We start from the raw sequence: 6,847 nt of genomic DNA, 5'->3' as shown, positions 1-6,847 counted from the left end.
AGTTGGAGGCATTACTTGGACGGTACCAGATGCACTTCTTAGACCGATCACAAGAGCCTCCCGTGTACTTGCGATTCAGAAAAGCTAACTCAGTTAATGGCATCGCTGGATGGAATTTTGGACGGTTACGACTGTGAAACTTGAATATACACGAGCTTTGAAGCTCACTATCGGCTCTAACCTACCTGATCAGACTTGCTTTGACCAAGCTAGAGAACTGAAGAGAGAGGAATTCCAAGTTGAACCCATGTGGGGCATGGGGAAGCAACCATGGCAGGTCGGACGGTACTCGCTACTTTATGGAACAAATATGGATTCTACTATGCAGCCATCTAAGGGAACTTGTGTTGAACGAAGCACACCAGCCTCGATATGCTGGTCATCTGGATTTGATGGAATATGTTAGGATCGGAGGATCTTGTACTCGTGACCGGGCATGAAGGCCCTGTCGTGGTCACGTCAAATTTTGGCGCCGTTGCCGGGGAGTAGTGCGCAACGTGTGTTAGTTTAATAATTTTGTTTGTTATTTTCGGGTTTACGCTGGTTGTGTTTAGTGTGCAGGTACTTCAGGTGTATGCATACTAGAGGCTCTCAAAGGTCATCACCGCTATCGTTTGATCCGGAAATTGAAAGAACGCTACGACAAAACCGAGTTTTAGTGCGAGAAAACAAAATCATTGGTTCACCCACTTCACCCATTACACCGAGAAACATCATGGCTGATTCTCAGATACCACCTACAACCAGTCAAACAACCTCATCCTTTATACCTACTTCCACCCAACCATCACCAAACACTACATTACCTAATACCACTGCTGGATTTACACCAACCAACTCCACTCAACCAATCACCACTCAAACTGAGCCTACCATCACTTACGATCCATCCACCACAATCCCACCATTATCTCACTTCTTTCCCCCCAACTACGGGTCAGTCATCATCTACCTTCACAATTGCACCCAATTCAACTGTTGTGCATACTACTTCATCTTTTAGACCACAACAACAACAGTCGGGTTTTCAGTATTCGACCATTCCATTTGGGCAAACTTCAGGAATTCAAGGGGTTGGCAAATGAAGAACCTTATTTCCATTTGGAGGCTTATGACTCTATATGCAATACTCTTGGGAGTCAAGGGTTTTCAGCTGACGACATCAAATTAGTGTTGTTCCAATTTTCGTTGGAAGAGAAAGCTAAGAAATGGTTCTATACATTACCTTCGGCATCAATATATACATGGGGGGAGATGCAACAAACCTTTTTGGATGAATTCTACACTGCCCAAAAGACCAATGATGCGCGTAAGGGATTGAGAAGCTTCCAACAACAACACGGTGAGATGTTTCATGAGGCGTTTGAGCGTTTTAACATGATGATTAAAAACTGCCCTCATCATGGAATCGAGTTATGGGAGTTAATGAACGCTTTTCATGAGGGGTTGAGTGCCGAAGATGCACGGGATTTAATGTCTATCACCGGAGGGACATTTGGAACGAATTATGAGAATGAAGATTGGGAGTTTTTGGAGAGTATGGTAACTACATCAAAAAGGAAAGCCCAAGCTTCGAGGAGAGCCCGACCGACAACTAACCGACCACAAGTGCATGCCATAGATGAAGGTAATGTTCAAACTACTAATCAAATTTATGATGTGTGTGCTTTGTGTAATGAAATAGGTCACGCGGCTGAAAATTGCCAAGGAATGTTGGAAGGGCAATATGAGGAAGTTCACGCAGTCCAAGGTCAAGGCCAAGGAGGAGGTGGTAGGAACTACAACAACATGAATTCTAATACCTACCACCCCGGGTTGAGGAATCACCCGAATTTTAGATATGGGAACCCGTCAAATCAAGCGAACCCAAATTTTCAAGGTAGCCAAGGTAATTTTGGTTCACGGCCATCTTATAATAACCAAGGTGGGTACCGGGGCGGAAATAACCAAGGGTATCAAAAACAATACCAAACGGGTCAAGATCAAGGGGGATCTTCGGGTGGAAATGAGGTGATGGAGATGCTTAAAAGCATGCAATTGGAAATGCAAAAGCGAAATCAACTTGATGAAGTGCGGATGCAAAAAGATGAGGTTCGCGATAAAAGCATCCATTCACTAACAACCCAAATGGGTCAATTAGCGACCGAGGTGGCCGAATTGAAGAAAGGTAAGGGTCAACTTCCAAGCGACACAAAGGTAAACCCTTCACATGGTTCGTCACGAGGTAATGTTAATATTAACCATGTTAGTGTGTTAAGAAGTGGTAAAGAGTTTAAGGCCAATTTGTCACCCGAATTGGTCGAGGGGGTGGTTGAGGACATCACGGGAATGGAAAGTGATGATGAACTTGCACCGGTTAAACCAAAAGAAACAACTATTAGAAAACCGGGGTTGGGTGAAAGTGAAAAAAGTAAAAATGAAAAGAATGAAAAAATAGAGGGTGAACCGAGTCAAGTTCCATTCCCATCGGCTTTACTTGACCCGGGAAAGAAAAATTTTATTGTGTCAAGGGGTCCTCAAAAAGAGGAAATGTGGGATATGTTCAAACAAGTTAAAATAAATCTCCCACTTCTTGATGCAATAAAACAAGTTCCCGCTTATGCAAAATTTTTAAAAGAATTATGCACACAAAAGAGGCAAAACAAGAAAAAAGTGCCTAAGCGGGTAGATTTGACCGGGCAAGTGAGTGCGGTGTTGAATGGGGAGCTTCCTCCTAAGCTCCAAGATCCAGGCACGCCATTGATTAATGTACAAGTTGGTAATTTTCAAATGGCTAAGGCGTTGCTAGATCTTGGAGCCGGAGTTAGCATTTTACCGGGGGGATTATATGACCAATATGACTTTGGTCCATTAGCAAGGGTGGAGACGACGGTTGTTTTGGCCGATTTGTCTCATAAGTTGCCCCGGGGTATGGTTCAAAATGTTATTGTTAAAATTGATGAGTTTTACTACCCGGTGGACTTTTTGGTTTTGGACTACTCATCGGCGGACCCTAAACAACAACAAAACATAATTTTGGGTCGGCCATTTTTAAGCACCGCACATGCTATTATCGATTGTAGATTTGGTACGGTTGATATGGCATTCGGAAATCGAAAAATGCGTTTGAATGTTTTCACTAACAATTCTAATGCTAACGGTGTTGATGAGTGTTTTATGGCAGACATAGTAGATGGATGCAACCCGCATGAGTTTGAGGATGATGGTGTGGATATTTGCCTGTGTGACTTTTCTGAACAGGTACATGCTTATGCACTACGGGTTGAAGAGGAGGCACAAGATGTTATGGCGATGAAAGAAGGTAGACCACCATGGACCTATCAATTCGAGGGTTTACCGGTGAAAATCGATTCGGGTACAAAACCATCGTTGGAGGAACCACCAAAGTTAGAGCTCATGGATTTGCCCGGCCACTTGAAGTATGCATTTTTAGGGGATAATGACACTTTGCCGGTCATTATTGCCTCTAATTTGGAAGTGGCACAAGAGCAAGCCTTGATGGAGGTGTTAAAAGCAAACAAGGGTGCTATTGGATGGACGATTGCCGATCTTAAAGGAATTAGTCCATCTATCGTCATGCACAAAATTATCACAACCGAAGATGCCAAACCGACACGAGAAGCTCAAAGGCGGTTGAACCCGAACCTAAGGGAGGTAGTAAAAAAGGAGGTAATTAAATGGTTGGATGCGGGAATCATCTATCCGATTTCGGATAGTGCTTGGGTGAGTCCCACCCAAGTTGTGCCTAAGAAGGCCGGCATTCAAGTAGTCAAGGACGAAAGTGGTGAACAAATTGCCACCCGACCGGTTACCGGATGGCGGGTGTGTATTGACTACCGAAAACTGAATGCCGCCACTTCTAAGGACCATTTCCCGCTACCTTTTATTGACCAAATTATTGAAAAATTGTCGGGTCAAAAATATTATTGCTTCTTAGATGGGTATTCGGGTTATAATCAAATTGCCATACACCCGGATGACCAACACAAGACCACCTTCACATGCCCATACGGCACTTTTGCCTTTAGGCGAATGCCGTTTGGGTTGTGTAATGCTCCGGCAACTTTTCAACGATGTATGATGAGTATTTTCTCGGACATGGTTGGAGAGTCGCTCGAAGTGTTCATGGATGATTTTTCCATTTTTGGCACTACTTTTGATGCTTGCCTCAACGAATTGCAAAAGGTTTTAAAAAGGTGCGTTGAGAAAAATTTGGTGCTAAGTTGGGAGAAAAGTCACTTCATGGTGCAAGAGGGCATTGTGTTGGGACACGTGATTTCGGAAAGGGGGATGGAGGTGGATAAGGCAAAGATACGGGTAATTTCATCATTGCCACCTCCTAAAAATGTTAAGGGTGTACGGTCATTCTTGAGACACGCGGGTTTTTATCGACGTTTCATTAAGGGTTTTAGTGTTATCACCAAACCCTTATGCAATTTGTTATTAAAAGATGTCCCGTTTGACTTTACTAATGAATGTATGCAAGCGTTTACTGTTTTGAAGGAACATTTGGTCAAGGCGCCTATCTTGCAACCACCTGATTGGTCAAAGCCGTTCGAGATAATGTGTGACGCCAGCGATACCACTATTGGTGCAGTTTTGGGTCAACGGGTTGACAAGAAGCCGGTGGTTATCTACTATGCAAGCAAAACTTTATCCGAAGCGCAACTTAACTACACCACAACCGAGAAGGAATTACTAGCGGTGGTGTACGCTTTGGATAAGTTTCGCTCGTATATTTGGGGAAGCAAGGTAGTAGTTTATTCCGATCATAGTGCGGTTCGGTATTTAATGGAGAAAAAGGATGCGAAGCCGCGTTTGATTCGGTGGGTTTTATTGTTGCAAGAATTTGATCTTGAGATCCGAGACAAAAAGGGATGTGAGAATGTCGTCGCGGATCATTTGTCCCGAATCCCGTTGGAAGGTGTAGATGATGCAAGTGAAATCAATGAACGGTTCCCCGATGAACAATTGTTGGCCGTTTCTACTTATGTTGCCCCTTGGTATGCTCATTATGTTAACTATTTGGCCAAGGGTGCGATTCCAAATCATTGGACTAAGAAGAGACGACAACAGTTTTCTAGTCAAGTGAAGCAATATATATGGGACGAACCCGATTTGTTCAAAATCGGGGCCGATCAAGTGATAAGAAGATGTGTTCCCGAAACTGAAGTGTTAGAGATATTGACCCATGCTCATTCATCTGCATGTGGGGGCCATTTTAGTGGGAATAAGACAGGCTACCGGGTGTTATCGAGTGGGTTTTATTGGCCCACGATTTTCAAGGATGCTCGTGAGTATGCCCGAAATTGCATCAATTGTCAAAGAATGGGAAGCATTTCGAAACGTGATGAAATGCCGTTGCAACCAATTTTGGTAGTGGAGGTATTTGATGTTTGGGGAATAGACTTCATGGGTCCTTTCCCAAACTCAAATGGGTTTTTATACATATTGGTTGCGGTTGATTATGTGTCGAAATGGATTGAAGCTATTGCCACAAGGACCAACGATCATTCCGTTGTATGTAAGTTTGTGCAATCCAACATTTTTTCTCGTTTCGGTGTACCTCGGGTGATAATAAGTGATGGTGGTTCACATTTCAAAAATTTCAATTTTGGAAAGTTGTTAAGGAGATATAGTGTGAATCACCGTGTGGCTACACCGTACCACCCGCAAACAAGTGGTCAAGTGGAGGTATCTAACCGGCAAATCAAAGAAATTCTAATGAAGACGGTTAGAACGGATAGGAAAGATTGGTCAAGCAAGCTTGATGATGCATTGTGGGCATATCGCACGGCTTTCAAAACCCCACTTGATACCACTCCGTATCGAATGGTTTACGGGAAAGGATGTCATTTGCCTATGGAGTTGGCACATAGGGCATATTGGGCAATTAAAACAGTGAATGCGGACTATGATGAAGCGGGTCGGGCGAGGAAGCTTCAACTGAATGAAATTGAAGAGATAAGGGACCAAGCGTATGAGTGTGCATCCGCATACAAAGACAAACTTAAAAAGGTTCATGATGCGAAGATAAAGAAGAAGAACTTTGAAGTGGGTCAAAAAGTGTGGTTATACAATTCAAGGTTGAAAATGTTCGCGGGGAAACTCAAGAGCAAGTGGATGGGCCCTTATGTTGTCCGACGAGTGGGAAGGTTCGGAGATGTTGACATTCAAGATGAGCGAACATTGAAACAACAAACGGTGAACGGTCACCGGTTAAAGCCGTATTTGGATGGCAATGACATCAATAATTTGGAGCTTGACAAAGCGGGCTACATCCTACGCCCGGTCGAGGAGGAACAACCATAAGAGGCCCAGGTTTGGTGGTAGTGTACATAGTAGTTTCATTTTGTTTTGTTTTGTATTTTTGCACAATTGCCATAGCTTTTCGAAGTCCGTGTTCGGAACAAGTGTGGGGAAATTCGGGTCACGAATTGCTCTTACATCGTGTTGAGGACAACACGGGATTTTTGAGGGGGTAGGGTGATTTTTTCCAAGTTTTTGAAATAATTAAAAAAAAAAAAAAAGAAAAAATCGAAAAATTTTAAAAATCTAAAAAAATTGGTCACATAAACTTCAAAGTTTTAGCAAAATGTGGATGCCCAGCGTCCACCGTAAATTACGGTGGAGCCGTAATTTACGGTGGTTGTTAAAAAATTTTGGATTTTTATGGTGTGACCCCCCTGTGTTACGGTGAGAATTCTAGTCCAGCGATTACCGTAAATTACGGTAATGCCGTAATTTACGGTGGTGAATAAGATGGTTGGGGTTTACGGTGGAAACAACCTGAATTACGGTGCATATTTGACATCCAGGTCTCACCGTAATTTACGGTGGGACCGTA

At 43.2% G+C, this 6,847-nt stretch overlaps 1 non-coding gene across 1 annotated transcript; it reads right to left on the bottom strand.

The window, feature by feature from the left end:
* Positions 1-1,303: 1,303 nt before the first annotated feature.
* Positions 1,304-1,409, bottom strand: LOC118483089. The gene has a single exon (XR_004869564.1). It is a non-coding gene; the product is annotated as a small nucleolar RNA R71 (small nucleolar RNA).
* Positions 1,410-6,847: the final 5,438 nt, after the last annotated feature.

The sequence above is a fragment of the Helianthus annuus genome, chromosome 1, assembly GCF_002127325.2.
Source record: "Helianthus annuus cultivar XRQ/B chromosome 1, HanXRQr2.0-SUNRISE, whole genome shotgun sequence".
Taxonomy (NCBI): Eukaryota; Viridiplantae; Streptophyta; class Magnoliopsida; order Asterales; family Asteraceae; genus Helianthus; species Helianthus annuus.
Note: the sequence above shows the minus strand (reverse complement) of the source record. Positions and strands in the feature narration are given on the sequence as shown.